This window comes from Manis pentadactyla, chromosome 5 (assembly GCF_030020395.1).
Source record: "Manis pentadactyla isolate mManPen7 chromosome 5, mManPen7.hap1, whole genome shotgun sequence".
In the NCBI taxonomy this organism is placed as follows: domain Eukaryota; kingdom Metazoa; phylum Chordata; class Mammalia; order Pholidota; family Manidae; genus Manis; species Manis pentadactyla.
In genome coordinates, this window is record NC_080023.1 from 137,279,068 (window position 1) to 137,305,965 (window position 26,898).

General features: G+C 36.6%; 1 protein-coding gene across 4 annotated transcripts in view; it reads right to left on the bottom strand.

The window, feature by feature from the left end:
- Positions 1-26,898, bottom strand: part of MACROD2 (mono-ADP ribosylhydrolase 2) — a 2,035,411-nt gene that overhangs the window by 1,294,912 nt on the left and 713,601 nt on the right. The gene's annotated exons all lie outside the window — the stretch shown is intronic.

Sequence of the window (26,898 nt, forward strand, 5' to 3'; positions counted from 1 at the left end):
AATCTTTGAACTCACTTCAAAACAGTGAGGATAGAATTAAAGAAACCAAAGCAAGAACCAGATTTCTGAGTTGCTCCTCTCCACAAAAGCATGACACAAATACAATTTTCCTTCTGCAGGGCAACAGACAGGGTGCTAGATGATGGGCAAGGGCAGTTTAGGTCTTGATAAACACCCGTAAAACCACCCTCACTCACTTGACAGGAGCTGAAACAGCAGGGCTTCAGCTCCTGCTCTAGCTCAGCTAAGTGAGTCGGATTTCCACCCTTCACCAGCCCCACCTCTCTGGCCTCTCAGCTTGGCACGTCATTCACATCTGGCCTACACAGTGAAAAATCACCTTTTGAAAACATAAATGATGCTATGGGAAATCAAAACTTTGTATGACCGGATTGAGGGTGTGCACACAAGTGGAGGGCTGGAGGGCTGAAGGGTCATATGCACACAGGTTAGTAAATTGAGAACTTGGGTTCTTAGTTGTCACTGAATGGGCCCCTTGGACAGGAATGAAATGCAGGATTACTAAATGAATGGTAAAGAGACAGAGAGAGAGGGCAGTAGTCTGCATTATGAAAAAAAGCAGATGTTAGTGGTCTTAAGACCTTGCCTTCTCGCCAGAGTCCACATCACCATGTAGTTCATCACTGCTTTTTGGTGTTGTTATTATTATTATTATTTTGAGAGGAAGCTGGAGTTTGGATAGGAGCTCGTCCCTGGGAGATAGATGACTTGTCTACTGTCCAAGCAGCTTCTGCTCCCACTGATTGGCATGAAGACCACACTTTTGGCTGAACAAGTCACCTAGGGAAACAAGCTCATCTAGAGTTCATTACCTCACAGTCTGCATATCTTTGAAGTTTGAGAAGAATCCCAGGCCTTAAAGAACCTCACAGCAAACTGGACCCACTCCAGACTACTCTAGACTATAGTATTTTGTAAAATCTATGTTGAAATCTAAATTCTATCTCTACCAGATATATGATGCTGAAGCCCCCAGTTTCCTTAGAAATCAGGGTCAATAAAGGCACTACCTCACATCCGGAATATAAATAATATAATGCATGAAAGGCACCAGCATAGAGTTTAGGACAGTGTTTAGTGTTATGTGCCCCATTGATGGTGCTTACTATCTTAAATTCCTTCAGTGGAAATTTTGTGTAAATTTTAAAATAATTATTTTCCTTATTTAAGGATCAGAAATATAGTGAGGCAAACAAAATATGAAAGCCACCATTTACTCTACAACCCAGAGAACTCTTCAACATTCTGACATTCATTCTTTCACTGCTTATGTATGCACACACTCACACATACAATTTCTCTTACAAGACAGGCTGATAAATTTTGTTCATACTCTTTCAAATAGCAGTTGTACTTTTTAAATTTATTCCATGAAATAATCAACACAAGTGCAAAACATGTAAGTACAAGGATGTCAAAGTGGTATATAATAGTGAACACTTGGAACTACTCAGATAATCAGAGAATTGTTTAAGTAAAGCAAACTCCATGAATGCAGTGCACTAGTACATGGCTGTTAAAAGGAATGGACCAACTTTACATGAAAATAGAGTACTAAACATGGAAAGATTTTTAAGTGTCTACAAAGTTACACACATGTTAGACACATATACATTCATATACATGTTCATATATTTGTACTGGGAAGATATACACCAAAACATAAAAAGTGATTATGGTATAGTAAAGAGAGGGTAAGCCTATTAGGGGAAAAAAATAGGTCCCAATTTCTTTATGTTTGAATTTTTTGCAAGAACTTCAAGAAAAGTATTTTGAGGTGAACATATTCTCATGGCAAAGAGATAATTAGTTACTTAGCTTGAAATACATAAATAAAATAGGATTTGCTAGTATACTTAATCATACACTGTCAAATATTCTCTGCATTATTTAGATTGCAGCCTAATGCAGTTTGTCACTATCTAATTCCCAAAATCTTCATGGTCATACCAGCATTCATGACTTCATTAGGGCAATGAAAGTCAAGCCAAAGGACTATTTAATAATAATGACTACAGCTTAAATGTGTTGAGTATATCAGGTACAAAGCACCATACTGAGGACAACCTTATGGCACTGATATTGATTTTACTGCTTTCATTTTATAGAAGCTTAGAAGAGCTTACTTACTACCTTGCTTATGTTCACAAAATATTTGCAATGTGATTCAAAATCCCAGGTTTATCTGATGCAGCAACCATACTCTTAACTCATCATAATTCACTGTCTTCAGGACTTCAATCAGGCAGTTTTACCTCAATGCCTGACTGTATGGGGAATATGAAGCACTATAATACATTATTTTTAATTCCCATCAAATTATATTTATGAGTTACAATGTACATACAATGAAATGCACAGATTCAAGTGCAGTTTTGATGAGTTTTAACAAATGGGCAGACTATGTAACTGTGATGCCAGTAAAGATACAAATTGTTTCCATCAATCCAAAAAGTTATTCTCTGCCCTTTCCAACCAATTTTCTCTCTCACCACCCATAGGGAGGCCCTGTTCTGCTTTAGATCACCATAGCTAAGTTTTGCCTATTATATATAACTTCAAACTTCATTTACGAGATGGGGAGCAAGGGGCTCGTTTCTTCCACTCAGTTTATATTTGAGAGCCATCTGTGCTATTGTATGCATTAGTACTTCATTCTTTTTTTATTCCTGAGTAATACTGCCCTGCTAAATATACCATAATTTTTTTATTCATCCATTTGTGAATGGATATTGAAGTATTTCATTTTTAGCTGTTCTGAATAAATCTGTATGCTTATACAAGTCTTTTTATGGCTATATATTTTTATTTCTATTGGACAAATACTTATGAGTAAAATTGCTATATCAGTACATATTTTACTTTATAAAGTACTAATATACAGTTTTCCCAAGTGATTATACAAATTTTCGTATAATATACCTATAGCAATGTATGAGGGCTCAAGGTTTGGCAATTCTTAGGTGCTGTCAGTCTTTTTTCTAATTTCATCAATTTTAATGGATCTAAAGGGATATCTCACTTTGATTTCAATTTGCATTTCCCTGATGATTTAATGCCAAGTATTTTACCAAGTGCTATTGACCATTCACGTATTTTCTTTTTGGAAGTGTCAGCTTATATATTTTGTTAATTTTTTATCATCTTTTTATTGAGTTGAGTTAAATCTGCTATTAGTTTCATCCAATTTTTTAAAATTTTAGATATTTCATTTTCTCAGTTCTTGAGATTATCATTTGGCTCCTTTCATCACAGTTTTTTCCTGAAATTTTCCATCTCTTAACCATCTGTTCATGTAAATGCCTGAACAGATTTTCCATAATAATTTTAAAGTCCCTGTCTTTCGATTACAATATCTAGATCAGCTATGAATCTCTCTATATTGACTGATTTTTCACACAACTCCGGGTCACATTTTCTTGTTTCTTTGCATGTCTAGTGATTACTGACGGCATATGAACATTGTGCATATATTGTAAAGACTTCAGATTCTATTATCTTCCTCAAAACAGTATTGAAGTTGGTCTGGAAGACAGTTAAATTACTGCCAGGTAATATATAGGCATAAATTTAGTCTTTGTTAAGATGGGTCTATTTAATTTTTTCTTTTAGTCCTAGGATTTGGTCTTTACCCTAAGTCATGGACTGCTGGGAGTTCAATGGAAAAGCCAAGTATTGGGGGGCCAATTCTAACTTGGGGGGATGAAAATTCTAATTTAATATCTCTATAGTGAGAAGCTGACAAATGTTGTACTCAGTTATTTCAGTCTTGTAGCCTTTGTGTTCTTCCTGGGCTCCCTGGAGTATTTATTTCCCTGCACAGGCAGAATTCAAGGCTCAGCCAAGGATTAAAGAGATACTCATTTGTAGATTTGAGGATGTCTATTTTGTGACTCTCTCCCTCCTGGAATCTTCATCCCGATTCTGAATTTTTCTGACAGCCCTGAATTCAGTCCCATGATTCCTAAAGCCAGTAAAATGATTACTTTCTCACTGAGCCGTATCAGCTACTTGCCTTATCAGGATCAAAGCCATTAACTTGTGGATCTCACCCAATGTGGTTTCCTTCTTCCAAAGGTTGAATCCTCTTTAGTTTCAGCCTGTTTTTACTTTATCTCTAGTGACAATAAACAGCTTCTGTTGTTGCTTTTATATTTTGACAAGAACTTATAATTACTTTTGGCAAAAAGGCTAGTCTGATACAAGTAATTCTGTCATTATCAGAAGCTGAATTTTTTTATTGGTTACAACTTTATCATATTATTTCAGAGCTATATTTGCAGCTCTTGGGAGAAAAAAGGCAATGGTAATATTCATTATATCGATTCTGGGTTTAAAAGTATTGTTAAATCTTTGAAAGACATAAAAAGAATATATATTCACAAACTGAACATGAGTTTAAAATTCTCTATTGTCAATTATTTTGCTACACCTACTTCCCTAAAATGCCAATCTCATTTTATTACTCCCAGATTAAAGTAATGTTTGCTATTCCCTGTATTTTATATTATAAAACACTTAATTCTAAATTACGGTCTTTTCTACCCTTCACAAATGTGGTTCTAACTTACCCTACCAACCTCACATCTGCCTTCTCTCCCTTCACATCTGTGATCAGGCCAAATCTTAATCCTCACAATTCCCTCAACACACCATGACTTCCTTTATAAAGTGCTCTCTCCCCAAGAGATGCAGCTACCCCTCTCCTTTTCTTTTCTGCCCATTTTTCTTTCTCATTTTTCAACTTCTAGTTCCAGTGTTTTCTGTGCTAAAAAGTCATTCACAACCCTTCCAGGATAGGATATCTTTATGGTCCCATAATATTCTGGTTTGTATCCTTATTTTCATACTTTCAAACTGTCTTACAACTATTACAAAAACTCAGCAGACTGTCCATATGCTGAACAGTCTGTGTCTCCCTTAGTCCACCAGCTTCTTGAGGGCATAGGAGGTGGCTTATTCCTTTTATATCCTCAGCTACCTTAGTAACTGACTTTTGGTAGGTGTGTAATACAATTAAATTGAACGGAATTAAGTTTGGGAGGAAAAGTAGTATTTTTTTTGTTTTCATACTATTCAAAACTATTTCATACTATTTCAAAACTTATTTGTTTTGTTTTCATACTATTGAAAGAGTGATATTAAATGTTAATTTAATTAAATCCAAAGAATCAGAAATTAAAAAGAAAGGTTAAATACACAGCCACAATGTTTTCATGACCACAAATCTAGTGATGAGTGTCCATATTAGAAGTTTTAGCAATTCACAGAATCTGAAAATTTACCCACTTAGCTCAAGTCTGGTGCCGCCTGCTGGAAACCCTGCTCTTTTAGTTCCCCTTATGGTCAGGCCAAAAAGGCAGCAATCTGAACAGTGGTAAGATGTGAGATTCAACACAGTAGCAGTTTTTCCTTCTCTCCCACCCCCAGCCCCCAGGTGGAAGGGGATGTAAGGCCACAAGTCAACACTCAGACTGACACAGAATGTAGTCAGTCTGACCCAAATGTCTAAACCTAATTACACCTTAAAACAAAGCAAAACCAATAACAAAAAAAAAACAAAACCTGGATCAAAAGTCTGAAAGACAAAGAAAGTTGAACACAATTTCCCAGAGAGCAATAGGACTACCTATGCCTTTTATCCTTCTAAAAGAAATATTCCTATAGGAAAAAAGAAAGGACAACTAAGCTCCATAAATAAATATGTTCACCAAAGCCCATTTATTTTTCTTCCTGGGCACATAGCTAGACAGAACTTTCCAGCCTCTCTTGTAGTTATGCGAGGTCATGAGATTGAATTCTATTTAGAGGAGTATGAGTGAAAGTGATGTGACTTCTATGTCTAATGCTTAAAAACCCTCCACTATATCTTCCACATGATCTTCCATGTTCATGTGCTGGATACAGAGGATCCATTGCAAGACTCCAATTCCCAGGAGATGGTATAGCAACAAAATGGGGTGTGCGTGAGTCCCTAAATGACTGTGTGGAACAGAGCTCCACCCTACCCTCAACTGCCACACTGGACTGTTGGTCAAGTGATAGATACACTTTTATTACCTAAAGCCACTAAGATTTGGGGATTTTGTGACAGCAGTTTGCCTTGACTAATACATTTACTTCTATTGTAAATATTATAATGGCAATTTTCATTCAGCTTGATTACTACTATTTTTATGCAAACTTTCATGCAAAAAAATTCAGATTTTACTGGTGGAATGAAAATATTTATCTCAGCCAAGTTCATGCCCTTAGGTATGCCTCAGAGTCCTTAATCATGCTAGACTCTTGAGGACTCAGTGAATTCCAAAGCCAGAATGACCTATTCATTCAAATAGTTACTCCTCTTTGTGACTGAAACCAGACTAGCAGAAGATAAAGTCTGAGGGCTACCTAAAAACTCTCTGTGGTATAGTCAGCTAGCAATGGAGTGAATACTGGGGTCACTCAGTGGGCTGCTCTTCATCAAAGCTAAGAGGAATCTGGTTGCAGCTTCTTCCAAAGAACAGGGTTTCTGCGATCCTGACACACCTGTCATTTACCATCCTGACAGCGAGGCCAAAATGCTCACAGGCAGATGGTTAACTAAGGCAAGGGCCTTTCACTCCTGGAATATTTCTTCCAGTTATACAACAGAGGGTAAATTCAGAAGCCGTCAGCCTATTAATTAGACCATCTTAGTTAGGTTTCCTTATACTATTGCTAGAGAATTAGATTTTCTCAGAGTGGGATAGAAAAAATGGGTTTTACTTGTACCGAGGGGGAGCTGTTTTTCGCTTTTGTCAATAATTACCTTGGGGTTTAGAGTGTGAAAATATTTTCATAGGATAGTCTTCTCTCACTATTTGAATCGCAAACATAAAGACAAATGAAATGAGACATAAAATCACATCAGTTTTTCTGACCTTCAGTTTATTTCACCCTGTGCCTTCTAAACGGCCTCTCCAGCATTCCTCAGGTAAACCTCCCCATTTTATAAACAGATAAACAAATTGATCCTGAAAACAGGAGAGAAAAAGCAAACCACTGAACAGGAATCCATCAAAGATGGCGGACTGGTGGATTAAGAACTAGCAAAAAAAAAAAAAAAAAGAACCAGGAAAGAGTTTTAAATACGTGTTTTGAAAAATACTAAAAACACTATTTAGTTCAATTCAGTTATTTTAGAAGTTGGCCCAATGCAGTCTCTTCTTTGTAGTAAAAAGACAATTTTCTAAACAGTTTTTAGCAAGGGGGATTTTGAACTTCTTAGATCTGCACATACTCATTTAATCTTCTTACATAAATTAAAGACAGTAATTTAATCTAAAAGTGGTCACACAAATCACATTAGCCTGAAAAGTAAGAGGCTCTCTCATTGAATGTATCTTCTAGAAGCCCAAGAGTCTACAACAGAGCTCTTCCCAAATCAAATCAACATAAATGTATTAAATGATTGCCTTGCACAAAGCATTCTGCAAGAAGCTGTGAAGGAATCAAGCAATGATGATAATAACACACCTTATCTTTTGAGTATTTACTGTGTGCCTTCTGCTGTGCAAAGTCACTTGCAAGCTCTCACCTTACGACAGGTATTATTGCAAAGTGGAAGGAAGATGGTTCAAGAGGCAGAGGCACAGATTTGTGCCCATTGCCACCATTTTACCTCCCTATACTTTGACTACCTCCCTGTAAAACCAGAGATCCTCAAAGGACCTCTATTGAAAACCATAGGATTTTTGTGAATAAATAAGTTATTATGTGACAAGCACTTTGAATAATGCTGGCATATAGCAAGTAAGCAATAAATGCTGGTTATATAATTTCATTTACTCTTTATAAAAATGTTTACAGGTAGGCTATTAGAAAGACTACTTAATAGAGAAGTTGAGATTAAGGAATTAGTGCAAGATTAAGTAAGAGTTTGAGTCGGAACCCATATTTGCTTGAATGTAAAGCCCACACTCTTTATCATTATTCTCTCCTACTTCCATTAATGCAAAAAAGTAGAAACCATGGGCCGCTCCCTTTGGGAGCCAGGCAAATAGAACAGAAAGGCTTATAATTATATTTTCACTGAGATAAAAATTGACAATATATAGAATATCTTAGTTATGGAGAACACATCTTTTAATAGATCAACAAAACTTTTGTGAATGTCTCATGTTATTATGTTACATTGTATAAAGACCTTGGACAAAATTACCATGTATTAATTCTCAAAACAATTTTGGGAGGTGGTCCTGGACTTTATTACTTTTCTCATTTTATAAAATGTTCCTATTTTATGCCAAGTGCAAGAATATATGTCTAAGCCCACCCACTTGTTAAGTGACAGATATGAATTCAAGTCTTATGGCTCTCAAAGTGTGGTCAGTATCACTAAGGAGACTGATGAAAATTCAGATTCCTAGACCCAACTCCAAAACCATAGGATCAGATTCTCTAGCAAGACCCCAGAATCTGCATTTAATAATCTCCACAGATAATATAGATGCACCATACTAATTGAGAGCTTTGAGAATCACTCCTCCATACTATCTTTCCTTTCTTACAAACCTCCAGAATAGTGAGTAGCTGGGTCTGTGGTGAGTAATCTGAGCCTTCCCTGGAGATACAATATCACGAGTCCTGGTCTTATAAATCCGAAGATTCCCTTTAAATTTAATTAGAGCTGTATTCCTTTGTGAGTCCTAATCAAATATCCAGAGTTCCTGCCCTTAACAGTTTGCACTTTAAGCGGGCAATATTAACTGGAATGAGAACTGAACTCCAGTAGCAAGTAGGATTTTGATGAAACACTGCTTCACTCACAGATATGGCAATCATGAAACAAATGCCTTGGGCATAAAAGAGGTCCTTGGTGCATGGTCTCCAAAGTAAGGTGACAAGACATCCATATAGGGGATGTAAGAATATATTCAAAATTTTATTGCTACTTATATTTTTATCTAAAAAAATAAGAATGAATTTCAAGTTTACTAAGATATAACATATACATTGACAGTATGTATAATTTATAAGTAACACATATATATGGGTGCATACTCAACAAATTTATACCGAGAGAGGCACACAATTTTAAAAAATTAAAGTCAAAAGATGTGGTGATTAACAGGGCCCTAACATCACACTACCAGTCTCTGTCATTTAGAGTTTCTCTGCTTATATAATGGTTTGCTATTATTACCAGCTTTGCAGGGGTCTTTCAATAATTGAATGAGCTAACATTTGTACAGTGCTTAGCTCGTGCAGTGCCTTTTTAAGTGTACAAAGAATCTTACTGTGGTACATCTTTCTACCACAGTGATTGCTGCACTGAAAATTACAGCAATTATTCCCAGCTTTGCATCCATGCCCTTAGCAATGGCACTCTACAGCTCCTTCTGTCAGGAGATGGAATCTGTTTCCCCACCCCTTGAATCTTGGCCCATCTTACAACTTGCTTTGACCAACAGAGTGAGGTAGAAGTGACTCTGTGCCCAGCCTAGTCCTTAGCTTCAAGAGGCCTTTCATGCTTCTGCTCACACTCCTAGAACCCTCCTCAGTTTCCATGTAAACAAGCCCAGGCCAGCCTGCTGAAGGGTAAGAGACTGAATGAAACAGACACAAGCTATCCTAGCTGAGGCCATTCTAAACTAGCCAGCACTCAACTTTCCTAGCAACTGTCCACAAACACATGAGCGGATTCAGTTAAGATGAGAACTGTCCGGCTTTTTGGTAAACCCACAGAGTAATGAGTTACATAAATATTTTTGTTTTAAGCCACTAAACTTTGGGAGTAATTTGTTACATGGAAGAGCTAACTAATATACTCACCACCATCATCAGAAAGGACACTAAGCAATAATGCACTCGGAAGTGAAGACACAAAGGAATAAGGCCAAATGGCTGTCCTAAACTCTTGGGAAAGAGAAGCAACATAGCTGAAATAAGCAGATGAAAGTTGATCCATTAGAGGTCACCTATATAGCCTGCATGAAAGATTTATGTGTCAGGTACTGAATAACATTAATGCTCTCTTTAGGAAGGAAAATAAATATTTCTGAGAAATATGATGTAATGACAAGGAGATCCACATCTTGAAGCTTCACAGATATAAGGAATTTAGCTATTTGAAACAGCCCTGGGCTGACTTAAAAAGTAACTTCTGTTTTGAAGCTCCTGATCTTGCTGGTCAATTTGACTATGAGATTTGGGCTATGAGTCCAGAGAAGATGACAAATGTAATGGAATAAACATTTCCACATTTCTTAGCTCAGGGACCTGGAGCAGTTTTCAGCATGGGTTACACATGCTTTCCTCATATCTAATCCAAAAGTTTAGGGAACGGTATTTAAAAATCAGGAGGCATATCTATCTCTTAGAATCAAAGATCTAACTAACTTTGCAAATACCTAAGAAACAGTGATTTTTGTTTCTCTTACTGAACTTGAATTCCCAAGTGAGGATAAGGAAATATTTCTCAGAAATACTTAAACTGATCTCTCCAATTTTTTCTGGAAAAAAATATGAATCAATGAACTCTATCTCATCATTAGCTTTCAGAGTGAGAAAGTCAAATTGATTAAAATCCTACTCAGATTATGATAAAGATATATTTAGTTGATTGCTAACTTCATGGCAAGCAAATTATTTAAGACCTAATCCATGGATTTCCTCCCATATATCCATGTTCTCTCTCTCTAAAAAAATAAAAAATCATCAATCAAAGAAAATGTCTGTATGATATACATTACCAGTTTTCTACCCACTATCAATTCTCATTTTCCCTACTAACCCTATATTGTTTGGGGTGGCTTTATGCTAAAAATCAGCTAAAAATCTATATTTACCTACATTTCATTCAAAAATGAAAAATATATGTGACCAATTTAGATGGAAGGAGATACCCTTGATTGTGCTTCTAGGGAAATTTATTACAGAGGGCTTATTCACACAGCAGGTCTTTCTTATATAGAATCATGACTATAGTTGGAATTATGATTACACTTTCCCACTCTTCCATATTTCTGCCTGAGATTAAATCTAGTGGTCAGACTTCAGTAGTCATCTAATGAACATGGGCATAAAGACTACATTCTGAGATGGTAGAAAGAAGAGTTGGTAGGTACCTGAATCTCTGACGGCATCTGTGGAGATGTTACCTTAGTCCTGGACTACTTTTATTTCAATGAGAGAGAACATTTTCTAAGCTTATGTCTAATGTAGACCACTCTCTGGGGAAGAGATGGGGCTCCTGTGACTTGGAATCTAATGCCTTCTTAAAATATAGTCATGTATTTTAATTTATCTGAGACATATTCTGGTTGAAATTCTGGATGAGGAACTTCCTTTTGACAATTACAAAAGTATTAATTATTGGGAAATCCTGAGCTGACAAGACATTGAAAAGTGGACAACATAGTAGGCAAAACTACCAACAGGTCAGTGCAGGGACCAGAGAAGTTCTGACTATACCACTAAAGAAGGAATGGCAGCTAAAATAACAGCAATGTGAACTTAAGATGGTTTATATTTCATCTTCTCTCATCAGGGAGGGTAGTTCCAGCAGCAATAAGACTGGATTTACTCACGATAGATGCTAGTAACGGATTCAGAGAAGAGAATGTGGATCGTGTTTCTCTGGAAGTCCGTGGGGGCAGTTTGAATATGGGGTAAATTTGCCATCAGAGATTATAGGGATTTTCAAGCAAAGGATATATTTATTAGCTGGTGTCTCAACAGCTCAATACTATACTCCATTTTTTTTTTTTTTTTTGGTAATTTTGCCTGGGAACTAAAAATATACAAATTAGTTTTTATTCAAGGGCATACTCGTACATTCACCCAAGCAGAGACACTTCTCAAGGAAAAGTGAAAAGGGAGGTCTTAACCCTATATCCCTTGAAGAATAACTCCTCAAACTATTCTTCATATTGGATGTAAATAGAGTCTAAGAATTAATGGAAATTTTGACCTTAAGTAAAGAAAAAACAATGACTGTATTCTCAAAGCAGCTATAGAAGACCTGTTTCTAGAATGTGACTTTGCCTGGTTTAAACACATAGACTGTGCCCTTGCTTTCAGGGAAGTCTTCTAATAGAGACCAGGTCAAGCAGAAATGCAGTGGACAGGAGACCTCTCTTTTTCCAAGAAACAGGAAATGAGTCAACTTACCTACTCCCTCTTCTATCAAAAACTTCCCAGTGGGGAAGTAAGTTCAGAACCAAAGATGATGTAGGCCAGTGGTAACAGGTGCCTCTGGGACAACCTCATTTGTTTTATCAGAAAATGAGACCTATGGAGAAAGGTAATTTTTCCCTCAAGGAATTCATCTTTTAAACTTCAATTGTGTTATAGAATTCTCTCTCTTCATTTTCTTCCTACGAAGAAGTAAATATGTCATTTTGTGATGCACACTTTCATCTGCTCCAGGAAACACTAATGGTTTTAAGTGAGATGATAAGGGATTAAAAATCTTCAGGAAAGAAAAAGAAATGTCTCTGAACTTTCACCTGGATGTTCAAAGGAAAATGATATAAAACCTGTCTATATATATATATATATATATATATATATATATGCCTTTGCAGAAATGTAAAATGTTGACATACACAGAAAAAGAATCTTTGTTTTGGTAAACTCTTTGCCACTCACTCTGCTTGAGTTTTCAAAGTACTTATGATTCAGTAACTCTGTAGGTCTGCAGAGAAGATAAACAACAAGCAACTCTTGTCTGCAGAGTGCACACATTCTGATGGCATTTATTGCCCCAATCCAAACATCGACTTTCTCTTCTCCCATTATTTATTTTCAAGAGAAGCTTTGAGGGATAATCTTATGTGAAGAAAAAATTTAGAGGCAAAAATATTTTGATAATTCTGTAAAGCAATAAAATTATTCTCTCTTTTTTACTTCTTTTCTGGTTAATAAAAGTTGGCCCCCTTATTAAACACTAATTTTTAGAAAAGACTTGACTCTTTTTTTTTCTTTTTTAAATAGGCAAAATCTACCCAATGGAGCTTATAGTAGTTTAATATTTTGAAGAAATTTCTTTACTTCTTTCCAGTAAAAAAAATTAGTGTATGTGCCTGCAGGGATGAGGATTTTGCCTTAAAAATTTCTAAACTTTCATTGAAATCTGTTAGTAAAAAATTCTCAAAGAGCAAAAAATTAAGTACTCTATAACAAATTAAGTTTAGCATTAAAAAACCAATATTTAACCTAAACTGAGAACAGAATGAAGTGTCACATGTGATTTCAGCAACTTAAGTTGCATTTTCATGTACTCATCTAAAATATTTCTAAATAAATAGGTTGGAATAGTTTTTTTTTTTTTTTTTTTCAGGGAATGTTTCCACATCTGAAAAAAGAAAGAAACTCAGAATTCTCTCTTTGGGAATGAAAGTAGCCATTTGCCAAGGGGAACTGGTCCTGGTGCTAATCAGGTCTACAGTAGGAATCCAGTCCTTATGTCCCAGGCCTATGTTATTTGAATATTGGTTGACTCCCTCACCCCCAGACCCTCAAAGGTGCTCTCCTCTGCAAGACGAAAATACTTTTCCAGAAGTAAATGGATCAAAACATTCCACTTGCTTCCCCTTTTCCATTGCAGTTCCAGTCACCAGGTCCAAAGTGCTTGTTTTATGGCCTCTTCTAGACAAATTTCTAACCAAAATCCAAACCTATTTGTTCCCTGTCCAAGACACTAGGAATTGCTCCCCAGAATGGCTGCTGAATGTGAAGAAAACTCCCCACAAAGCTTTCTGCTAGACAAGAGTCTACTTGGTGAGAACTTTACATTCACATATACACCCATTAAAAATAAAAATACAGGGCAGAACAAATAGTGGTGGCATTGGGAGAAGGGTAAATGGGTTTCTCTGTGCTGACAAAGTGCTGTTCATTCAAGTTCACAGGAGAGAGACTTCAGAGAGGATACTGCAGCTCATCGAAATGTCTACTTTCTTTTTCCCCCAGCAGAACTATTTTGCCCCATTTGAAATACTTGTAGGAGAAGTTAAAACAAGCCACGTGTGCTTTCCTCCACAAAGGAGCCCTATATTTAACATAACACGCACATTCAACACCTCAAACAGTTTGGAAGAAAGCTGTGTTTATTATGTGGGCTTATGAAATAAAAAGTACAAACTTTATCATCCTGGAAAAAATATGCAATAAAATTAACAGCCAGAATAAGGAAGGTGTGTAATAATGTAACATTTGGCAAGAATTTTAATCAGTAGATTGACAAGTCTAGATGGAATATATCAGTTCCTTTCAGTCAGACATGCCAGAGCTTCCTTAAGTTAAATACCACACAGTGGGTCTGGGGAGAACATTTAGGAGACATTGTGCTTTCGGCAGGAGAGCTGATGAGCAGTACAAGCTAACTGAGAAGCGGGCACCTTGATGTGATAACAGTTTCAACCTCTGAGAATGGATGATGGCAAGAGAGAGATATGCTGCTGTTGCAGAGCAAAAAGCAGAGATTTACATTATGATAAGACATTCCAGTCACATTACTTTGAACAGGTGAAGATGCTTCCAGGTATCAATCTGGCTCAGTTTTGCTCTAAAGAGCACACTTCTGGACTTTGTCAAAAGTTTTCACTTACAATTGCTCTTTTCCCCATTGGAAAACAATAGAACTATCCAATAGCCTTCAGTTCCTGAGCAGCCTGACCGCAGTTCAAATGAGTTAAAAGTCAGGTCACATAACGTGGACCCCAAACTGACCATCACAGATAGAGATATAAATTGATGAAAGGCTCCGAGGAACCTATTAAATCCAACATCCCTGTCAGGATGAAACAGGAGCAATCCTGCCTTCACAGCTATGAGTTTTAAAGAGCCCACTAAGAAAACAGTTTATCCCACTGCCATCTGCACAATAATAATAATAGTGTCCAGTATATCATATGAAACCTTGCCAACTGAAACAGTAAGCGAGAAGACTCAAAAGTCAAATGGTGTAGATGAAAAGTATGCAAGTTTGGATTTAACTAGATCACTTGTATGGAACCTTTTACAGCCTTTTAAAATATTTAAATGTCCTGAAGTTTGCAAATGAAGCAAAGTCTGGAAACAAAGATGACTGAGTACTAAACAAGATAAAGGAAGGTTGGGGAGGGCAGTTTGCTGTGCCACACAGGACAGAAGGGGTCTGCTACAAAGGGGATGCAGAAAGCCGCCATTTCTTTGTAAACTTGCCTGATGAGAAATTAATTCTGAATAATTTAGTTTGTTTAGAGAAAATACTAATTATGTTTATGCTACAGTATTTCCTTGCTAGGTAATAAAGAATTTATGTATGTCGAAAATATCTGGAGAAAGTTATTATTTGGGGGCTTATCCTCTTGTAAGTTCTGTGAAGCCAGAAATTAATGTGTATTCAGTTGGGGACATCATTGCTTCATCATTCACACCAGTGCATATTTGGTTCCTAACCTTCAACGGGAAGAGCACAAAGCTGAGATCTTGGCAGAGCTCTGAAATCACACCTCATGGACTATGTTCATGGCCTGTTTAATTTTGGCCCTGCAGAAAAGGAATCTAGGTTTTTTTTTAAAGTACATTTAAGAGGACTTATCTCCGTCTAGCAAATAGTATAATGACAATCTTGATAGTTTCTGTTGAAAATTAATATTGGAACAGTTGAAAAAAAAGTTTATTACCAGAGGGCTGAAGAAAATGGTGCTTCCAAATTTACATGGAGTGCACTATATCTCATAATCCAGGGAGGAAGTAAATTGAAGTGTTTTGAATGGGGAGATAAAAGTGTCCTCATGAATTTGATGACCAGGCCCAAAGGATGGAGAAAAAATGAAATTCAAAGGATGGGTGGATCTAAGTTATTATGCTAGGAAAGATTCCTTGAGGAAAATAATTCTAATAAACTAATTTAGGAGCATGAAAATTATTCCAGTATGATTGAAATCAGATAAGAATGACTCGACAGTTAAAGAAAAAACATGAGACTTAAGTAATATAAAATCAGCAGGCATAATATTTAGGGGAACTAGGCATTACCAGCTAAGGAGAATGTAAAAAATATAACCAAGTGGAAAGAGTAAAGAAGAAAGAAGTTAATCACACTTTTATATATCTACTTCTTTATAAAAGTAATGTTTAAAAGTATAATTCATTAGGTCAGAACTTAGCATCCTTTTGTTTAATTGCTCCTAATTCTTTGTAAACTGTTCTACCTCCCCTGTCTCCTTCATCCATACTGATGTTAAAAAAAAAAATTGAACATTAAAAAAATAATAAACTGCTCTTGAAATCTTAATTACTTTTTTTATTTAATGAAAATTTATAACTTAGTTTTATGGAAATTAATTTTACTTAATGTTATTTATCTCTCACCTACCATGTGACAGACACCACAGACATTGTGGACAGAGATATAAAGAAGCACAACCTTTAACAAAATGGCATCAGAGTCACATGCCACCATGAAGATACCTAGCCAAGTTCTTTGCCCTTATATCAGAGGCTCTGTCAGTGCTTCTCCACTCCATTGCATCAGCACCATCTGCTATCTAGCTGACATCCTAATGCTGTCCTTATATAACTTCTCTCAGCCTTGCCAGTATCCATTTGTTAGCTGCCTGACTTTGGGCAGGTTTGATGAAAAAGGTGCAGGTTTCAGCATCAGGCAGGATGGGCAAACTTCTCATCCACCACTGCTCTTTGTGATGCGAGGTGGGCTGCTTAGCCCCTATGAGCCTGTGTCTTTATTTGTAAAATGGAGATAATAATTCTTAACTTTAAGCATGTTTTTGAAGATTAACTTGACTCAAGAATTTAAGGTACTTAGAACACGATAGATGCTCCTTAAATGGTAAAGTACTGGAATTACCATTAGTTTTTTCATTTTATCTAATATCAGGGGTGCTCTTTAACTAATGTTGCTTTAGAGGGGAATCTAAATGGTCATAAGCTGGCCTCAGTCCCAAGTCAGTATAATGCATCTTATTGGTATTACAACTCCACAGTAGTGAAACAAATAGCACCCCCACCCCACCACCCCAAAACTAGCATGTGTTGGTAGCAGTTTAAAAGTCCCAAAATAAATCTTGCTATATTTTTATGTGCCTACAGAAAATGAAAGAAATCCATGATTATTATACAAAAATGATTTTTCTCTTTCCAAGAGAGTGCCATGTTCCTCATGCAGCCTTTTGAAAAAGTAGTCATGTGAAATTATTTCACATTCTTTTCAGCCCACTCAAGCACATAAGGGCTTACTGAAACATGGGTCTTGCAAATATGCCTGAATGTCAGGATTTTGGCTGTAACAGTGGAACTAGGAAGGACTCCAGTTGTATCTTTCTGTGTTCTTCCTGATTAATGAGCCAAAATCCTGGTATTTGATTCATGTGTGAGAAAATACAATGGTTTCTTTTTCATCTATTGTAATTTTCATGAAACCAAGTTATCCAATCTCTACCCTTAGTAATGGACAGAATTTAGAAAGTGAAAAATGTATTGCCTGGCAATAGAAAAAAGGACACTACTATCTGTGTAGTAAAGTACCTTAATTAAACCTTGAAATTATAACCTGTATTTTAGAACTAGAAATCCAGAAGAATTATGGCAAATAAAAAGTTTGATCTACTGATAAAAATAGACAGTCAGCAGTCTTTCCTGTTAATGGTCCTAAAATGTATTGGTAGGAGAATAAATAATTCTTCCAGTGTTTTTTTTGTTCAAAGCCAAAATTATTGTCTACTCAAAATGTTATGTGGCCAAGAGTTTGTATAAATTGTTTAATTATAAAACTAAATGCTATAACATATAGAATCAAACTAAATATCATGATAGAAAGAATCTGAGAAACATAGCAATTAATGCATAACTATATGTTAGATGGTCTTTTTATATAATGTGCTACATTTACATATTTTATTACAAGGTATGGACATGATGCCTTATCACTCCCACATGTTCCAGTCTCCTAGACATTCCAGTCAAATCAAGGACATTCCCCCATAACCCCTTTACAACCCTCGAAGTCAGGAAATTGATACTGGTACCTCACTACCATCTTATTCCAAGTTTATCAGTTGCCCTAGCAATGTTCCTTTTTGCTTTTGGGATCAGAATACAATCCAGCATAAATATATTTAAAGCCTACATAGAGATGAATGATTTATGGAAGAGGACTTCTTATTAGAACAACTGTTCTTCACAATTAGTTATTTTTAATATGATTTGTAAACTTCTTTGCCACCAGATTTGGAACCCTCCCATTGTGACATCACTGACCAGTAAAAGTAGACACCTCCATATCACTTAGGAACAATTTACTAAAAACACAGAAAAGAAGGAAAATGTGTTTTTGAAAGGATTGAGACAGTTAATCCACTTCTATAGGTAGAATTTGTGGGTTAATAAAATATGTGAATATTTTAACTTCTATTGTATCTTGGTTTCTGAAGAAAATGTATTTTTTTAAAATGTATTTAAAGTTCTGACCTCAAACTCAAGTGGATGATATTACATATCTGTGCCTAGCATAATGTCAGATACAATATGGATTTTGTAATGAAGTACCTTAATTAGACCTACTAAGTTAGCAGTAAATTAAGTATCTTAAATAGCAGTAAGTTAAATTAGCATTTTTGAATGCTTTAAAATGAAGGAGAATAGTCATTAACATGCATGTGAGAAGCATGGATACATTAAGGCTTTCAAGCTATTACTTACAGTTTGACTATAAGCCAACATCTTGAAAACCTTTTGCAACAAGTTATTTATTTATTTTGATAATGGAATATGGACTTTCTCTAGGAAAACATAGGCTTAACTATAAGTGTGGATCTCAATACTTTCTCATCAGTAACCAAGTATGACATTTAAATGTGGCAAGCTCACTTAAGCCTGGATGCAATTCTAGACGAGTTGAAGGGCAAGAGGTTAAGTCACTGATGTATTTATCAATATGCTTTTAAACCAATGAGTGGATCAAGTAACATACTGAGTGAATGGGAATTAAATGTAATTAAAATCACTGTCTCCACAGACAGGGCAGGTTATAACCTTTATTCTCTCAAACCAAGACCCCTCCGCTCACATGCTTCTGAGAGTCATAAATAAATGAACCCAAGGTGGAGGGAGGGAAGAACCCAAGGCTTCTGCACTGTTTTTAGGATATGCTATATTTAGTTTGTTTTAAAATCTGAGATAAGAATACAAAGCAAAGGTGTCTAGGAGAAGGTTATTCGAAGAGAAATGCCAAAAGAAATGGCTGAGATTGTATTGTCCTATTTTATTTTGCTTTATATTATTTCATTTGATTTATTTTAAGGAGCTGTCTGAATAGAGCAAATATGTCAAAAATGAATACAGTCCCAAAAGGGAAAGAATTTCTTCAACTTTGAGCATACTGGCACTCAGCATTTGTCTGCCAGATCCTTTCCCTCAGTATTGTATAAGTCAACACAGAACTTTTTAGGGTTATAACCTGGGGTGGAGAGGAGGGACTGTAGGTTGAGAGGAAAGATAGGGAATTTTTTTAAGTATAATTAAATGATTTGCTAATCCCTGAGGAGGAGCATTCCTTGTATTAAATTCTAGCACAATCAGAGGTACACTATAATAGGAGCCAAGCAATTGTCTGGAGATTGTCAAGTAAAAGCCACCTCTAAGGGCATGGAAGAGAGTGTTTGCCTCTGGTAGGTGAGACAGACAATAGACATTACTACATTGATGCAAGACATTCAGAAAGGAATGTGGATATAGAATAATGAATTACTAGTTCAACAAGTATTCTTTTAAAATTTCCATTTTTTAATCATATATGTATTATGTATAATTTGTAGAAAATGTGAAGAAAACAAAAAAGTAAAAGTCCAAAATGACCCATACTCCCATAACGTAGCAATCACTTCTATCGGCATGTAGTATGTCTCCTTCCCATTCTCTAATAGAAGGGGCTGGCTGTTTTAAGGAATTAGTTTTAAGGAACCAGGAGCAATAGCAGCACATGAGATGTTAGAATTGCAAATCCAGGGGCCCAACACTGATCTGTCAGAAATTTTGGAGGTGGAATCCAACAATCTGGATTTAACAAACCTTCAGGTGATTCTGATCATTCTAAAGTTTGTGAACCACTGTTTTAAGACACTGTTAACATACAGATTTGAAATATCTAAGCCAAAGTCATCACCCTTTATTTTTAGTGGAAAAATTAATACCACTGGGCTTAGTTTGTGCTTAATTCCTTAATTAGGAGGTAGACCCAGTAGTAGAATGAAGGCTCTGATCCCTACTTTTAAGAGTGCAGTTCCTCTGCTGGAAGAAGAAATAGAATTAGGGAAAACAAAACAAATTCTTCTCTTATCCTTCCTCAGTCCCTGGTCTTATTCCAGGAAGTAATTAAGATGATTAAAGTTTCTAAGACCAAGATATCTGTCCGTACACAATTTTTTTTTTTTTTTTTTTTTTAGATAATTATTTTTTATTGAAGGGTAGTTGACACACAGTATTACATTACATTAGTTTCAGGTGTACAACACAGTGATTCAACATTTATATACATGATAATTCTAAGTACCAGCTATCACCATACCAAGTTGTTACAATATTTTGACTATATTCCTTATGCTATACATTACATCCCGGTTGCTTATTTATTTTACAATTGGAAGTGTGTACTTTTTCTTGGTTGTTGTTGTTAGGGCATCTCTCATATTTATTGATCAAATGGTTGTTAACAAAAATAAAATTCTGTATAGGGGAGTCAATGCTCAATGCACAATCATTAATCCACCCCAAGCCTAATTTTCGTCAGTCTCCAATCTTCTGAAGCATAATGAACAAGTTCTTACATGGAGAACAAATTCTTACATAGTGAATAAGTTACATGGTGAACAGTACAAGGGCAGTCATCACAGAAACTTTTGGTTTTGCTCATGCATTATGAACTATAAACAGTCAGTTCAAATATGAATACCCATTTGATTTTTATACTTGATTTATATGTGGATACCACATTTCTCTCTTTATTATTTTTAATAAGATGCTGAAGTGGTAGGTAGATACAACATAAAGGTAGAAAACATAGTTTAGTGTTGTAAGAGAGCAAATGTAGATGATCAGGTGTGTGCCTGTAGACTATGTGTTAATCCAAGCTAGACAAGGGCAATAAAACATCCACATATGCAGAAGATTTCTCTCAGAACAGGGGGGGTGAGGTTCTAAGCCTCACCTCTGTTGATCCCCAATTTCTCACCTGATGACCCCCCTGCGACTGTGCCTGTCTTAGGTTGTTCCTCCCTTGAGGAATCTTACCCGTCTCTGGCTAACCAGTCATCTTCCGGGGCCATACAGGGAAATGTTAAGTTGGTAAGTGAGAGAGAAGCCTTATTGTTTGAAATGGTTAGCTTTTTATTTCTTTGCATATTTATGCCCTGTGGCTTCTATGCCCAGCATTTGTCTTGAGGTATCTTTACCACTTGGAGGAGTTATGATACTCGGTAAATTTGATATGAGGCACGAATTCTATTTAAGAATTTGTTGTAATTAGGAAGAAAGAAGAAAAGCTATAGAAGTAGCAGGCGGGAGAAAACATGGGAAGATTGATTATTTCTTTGACATATCTTCTTGTAGAGTAACTTCAGCATGTATAGATTTTAAGCTACTACTTAAATTGCGCACACACATTAACATAATAGGAGTATAGTTACATAACCAAAGCATACCTGTAATTACCAGCCATCTCCAGTGAAACCAAGAAAACCAGTTAGGCACCCTAGGCATTTGTGAAAACTTATCAATGATATGATGGTTATTATCTAACTGAATTTGAGTAGTTTGAGAAAAATCAGACAAATTAAAACAACCCATTCCTGGGCACTGTTCACATCCCATATGTTCTTTTAACAGTAAATAGTCTGTAGTTGTAAGATTTTGGAGCGCTACAATTTGCACTTCTCCTAATTCTTGGTTGAGTTCCAACAGTATAGATCCAGTCAAATTTGTTGTTTTACTGTATGCACAGGCCAGCTTAGATATCTCCTTCATTCCCATGGCAAGTCCAGGAGCTGGTGGGATGAGTGCATCTACAGCTGTAGCAGTGCGTGGATCTTTGTTGGGGTTTTTTGATGATCATCTTCTGGCATGAGTCTTCCCGAGAGTGCTGATGTTGGAAGTTCTCTTTCATATCGTTTCTTAGTTCATTTTCGGGGTAGCCAAATTAGGCTTTGATCCTCTGTATAAACACAAACAGACCCTTTGCCTACACTTTTATATGTCCTTTTTATCATTGTGTAGAACTCATTAGAGGTCACCACATAGGAACTGCATTTTTTTTTTTTTAATCATTAATCTACACTTACATGACGAATACTTTGTTTACTAGGCTCTCCCCTATACCAGGTCCCCCCTATATACTCCTTTACAGTCACTGTCCATCAGCGTAGCAACCTGTTGTAGAATCACTACTTGTCTTCTCTGTGTTGTACAGCCCTCCCCTTTCTCCCACCCCGCTATGGATGCTAATCTTAATACCCCCCTACTTCTCCCCCCCTTATCCCTCCCTACCCACCCATCCTCCCCAGTCCCTTTCCCTTTGGTACCTGTTAGTCCATTCTTGAGTTCTGTGATTCTGCTGCTGTTTTGTTCCTTCAGTTTTTCCTTTGTTCTTATATTCCACAGATGAGTGAAATCATTTGGTATTTCTCTTTCTCTGCTTGGCTTGTTTCACTGAGCAAAATACCCTCCAGCTCCATCCATGTTGCTGCAAATGGTTGGATTTGCCCTTTTCTTATGGCTGAGTAGTATTCCATTGTGTATATGTACCACATCTTCTTTATCCATTCATCTATCGATGGACATTTAGGTTGCTTCCAATTCTTGGCTATTGTAAATAGTGCTGCGATAAACATAGGGGTACATTGGTCTTTCTCATACTTGATTGCTGCATGCTTAGGGTAAATTCCTAGGAGTGCAATTCCTGGGTCAAATGATATGTCTGTTTTGAGCATTTTGATGTACCTCCATACTGCTTTCCACAATGGTTGAACAAGTTTACATTCCCACCAGCCGTGTAGGAGGGTTCCCCTTTCTCCACAGCCTCGCCAACATTTGTTGTTGTTTGTCTTTTGGATGGCAGCCATCCTTACTGGTGTGAGGTGATACCTCATTGTAGTTTTAATTTGCATTTCTCTGATAATTAGCGATGTGGAGCATCTTTTCATGTGTCTGTTGGCCATCTGTATTTCTTTTTTGGAGAACCGTCTGTTCAGTTCCTTTGCCCATTTTTTAATTGGGTTATTTGTTTTTTGTTTGTTGAGGCATGTGAGCTCTTTATATATTCTGGACGTCAAGCCTTTATCGGATGTGTCATTTTCAAAGATATTCTCCCATACTGTAGGGTTTCTTTTTGTTCTATTGATGGTGTCTTTTGCTGTACAGAAGCTTTCAGCTTAATATAGTCCCACTTGTTCATTTTTGCTGTTGTTTTCCTTGCCCGGGGAGATATGTTCAAGAAGAGGTCACTCATGTTTATGTCTAAGAGGTTTGTGCCTATGTTTTCTTCCAAGAGTTTAATGGTTTCATGACTTACATTCAGGTCTTTGATCCATTTTGAGTTTACTTTTGTATATGGGGTTAGACGATGGTCCAGTTTCATTCTCCTACATGTAGCTGTCCAGTTTTGCCAGCACCATCTGTTGAAGAGACTGTCATTTCGCCATTGTATGTCCATGGCTCCTTTATCAAATATTAATTGACCATATATGTCTGAGTTAATGTCTGGATTCTCTAGTCTGTTCCATTGGTCTGTGGCTCTGTTCTTGTGCCAGTACCAAATTGTCTTGATTACTATGGCTTTATAATAGAGCTTGAAGTTGGGGAGTGAGATCCCCCCTACTTTATTCTTCTTTCTCAGGATTGCTTTGGCTATTCGGGGTTTTTGGTGGTTCCATATGAATTTTTGAATTATTTGATCCAGTTCATTGAAGAATGTTGCTGGTAGTTTCATAGGGATTGCATCAAATCTGTATATTGCTTTGGGCAGGATGGCCATTTTGACGATATTAATTCTTCCTAGCCATGAGCATGGGATGCGTTTCCATCTGTTAGTGTCCCCTTTAATTTCTTTTAAGAGTGACTTGTAGTTTTCAGAATATAAGTCTTTCACTTCTTTGGTTAGGTTTATTCCTAGGTATTTTATTTTTTTTGATGCAATTGTGAATGGAGTTGTTTTCCTGATTTCTCTTTCTGTTGGTTCATTGTTGGTATATAGGAAAGCCACAGATTTCTGTGTGTTGATTTTGTATCCTGCAACTTTGCTGTATTCCGATATCAGTTCTATTAGTTCTGGGGTGGAGTCTTTAGGGTTTTTTATGTACAGTATCATGTCATCTGCAAATAGTGACAGTTTGACTTCTTCTTTGCCAATCTGGATTCCTTGTATTTTTTTGTTTTGTCTGATTGCCGTGGCTAGGACCTCTAGTACAATGTTAAATAACAGTGGGGAGAGTGGGCATCCCTGTCTAGTTCCCGATCTCAGCGGAAATGCTTTCAGCTTCTCGCTATTCAATATAATGTTGGCTGTGGGTTTTTCATAGATGGCCTTTATTATGTTGAGGTACTTGCCCTCTATTCCCATTTTGCTGAGAGTTTTTATCATGAATGGATGTTGAACTTTGTCAAATGCTTTTTCAGCATCTATGGAGATGATCATGTGGTTTTTGTCTTTCTTTTTGTTGATGTGGTGGATGATATTGATGGACTTTCGAATGTTGTGCCATCCTTGCATCCCTGGGATGAATCCCACTTGGTCATGGTGTACGATGGTTTTGATGTATTTTTGAATTCGGTTTGCTAAAATTTTGTTGAGTATTTTTGCGTCTACGTTCATCAGGGATATTGGTCTGTAGTTTTCTTTTTTGGTGGTGTCTTTGCCTGGTTTTGGTATTAGGGTGATGTTAGCTTCATAGAATGAGTTTGGGAGTATCCCCTCCTCTTCTATTTCCTGGAAAACTTTAAGGAGAATGGGTATTATGTCTTCCCTGTATGTCTGATAGAATTCCGAGGTAAATCCATCTGGCCCGGGGGTTTTGTTCTTTGGTAGTTTTTTGATTACCGCTTCAATTTCGTTGCTGGTAATTGGTCTGTTTCGATTTTCTGTTTCTTTTTGGGTCAGTCTTGGAAGGTTGTATTTTTCTAGGAAGTTGTCCATTTCTCCTAGGTTTCCCAGCTTGTTAGCATATAGGTTTTCATAGTAGTCTCTAATAATTCTTTGTATTTCTGCGGGATCTGTTGTGATTTTTCCTTTCTCATTTCTGATACTGTTGATTTGTGTTGACTCTCTTTTCCTCTTAATAAGTCTGGCTAGAGGCTTCTCTATTTTGTTTATTTTCTCGAAGAACCAGCTCTTGGTTTCATTGATTTTTGCTATTGTTTTATTCTTCTCAATTTTATTTATTTCTTCTCTGATCTTTATTATGTCCCTCCTTCTGCTGACCTTAGGCCTCATTTGTTCTTCTTTTTCCAATTTCGGTAATTGTGACATTAGACCATTCATTTGGGATTGTTCTTCCTTCTTTAAATATGCTTGGATTACTATAAACTTTCCTCTTAAGATTGCTTTTGTTGTGTCCCACAGAAGTTGGGGCTTAGTGTTGTTGTCATTTGTTTCCATATATTGCTGGATCTCCATTTTGATTTGGTCATTGATCCTTTGATTATTTAGGAGCGTGTTGTTAAGCCTCCATGTGTTTGTGAGCCTTTTTGCTTTCTTTGTACAGTTTATTTCTAGTTTTATGCCTTTGTGGTCTGAAAAGTTGGTTGGTAGGATTTCAATCTTTTGGAATTTACTGAGGCTCTTTTTGTGGCCTAGTATGTGGTCTATTCTGGAGAATGTTCCATGTGCACTTGAGAAGAATGTGTATCCTGTTGCTTTTGGATGTAGAGTTCTGTAGATATATATTAGGTCCATCTGTTCTAGTGTGTTGTTCAGTGCCTCTGTGTCCTTACTTATTTTCTGTCTGGTGGATCTGTCCTTTGGAGTGAGTGGTGTGTTGAAGTCTCCTAGAATGAATGCATTACATTGTGTTTCCTCCTTAAGTTCTGTTAATATTTGTTTCAGGTATGTTGGTGCTCCTGTATTGGGTGCATATATATTTATAATGGTTATATCCTCTTCTTGGACTGAGCCCTTTATCATTATGTAATGTCCTTCTTTGTGTTTTGTTACTTTCTTTATTTTGAAGTCTGTTTTGTCTGATACTGGAATTGCAACACCTGCTTTTTTCTCTTTGGTGTTTGCATGAAATATCTTTTTTCATCCCTTGACTTTAAGTCTGTGCATGTCTTTGGGTTTGAGGTGAGTCTCTTGTAAGCAGCATATGGATGGATCTTGCTTTTTTATCCATTCTATTACTCTGTCTTTTGATTGGTGCATTCAGTCCATTTACATTTCGGGTGATTATTGAAAGGTATGAACTTATTGCCATTGCAGGCTTTAAGTTTGTGGTTACCAAAGGTTCAGGGTTAGCTTCTTTACTATGTTACTGTCTAACTTAACTCGCTTGTTGAGCTATTATAAATGCGGTCTGATGATTCTTTATTTCTCTCCCGTCTTATTCCTCCTCCTCCCTTCTTCATATGTTGGGTGTTTTGTTCTGTGCTCTTTTAAGAGTGCTCCCATCTAGAGCAGTCCCTGCAGGATGCCCTGAAGAGGTGGTTTGTGGGAGGCAAATTCCCTCAACTTTTGCTTGTCTGGGAATTCTTTAATCCCTCCTTCATATTTAAATGATATTCGTGCTGGATACAGTAGTCTTGGTTCGAGGCCCTTCTGTTTCATTGCATTAAGTATATCATGCCATTCTCTTCTGGCCTGTAGGGTTTCTGTTGAGGTCTGATGATAGCCTGATGGGTTTTCCTTTGTAGGTAACCTTT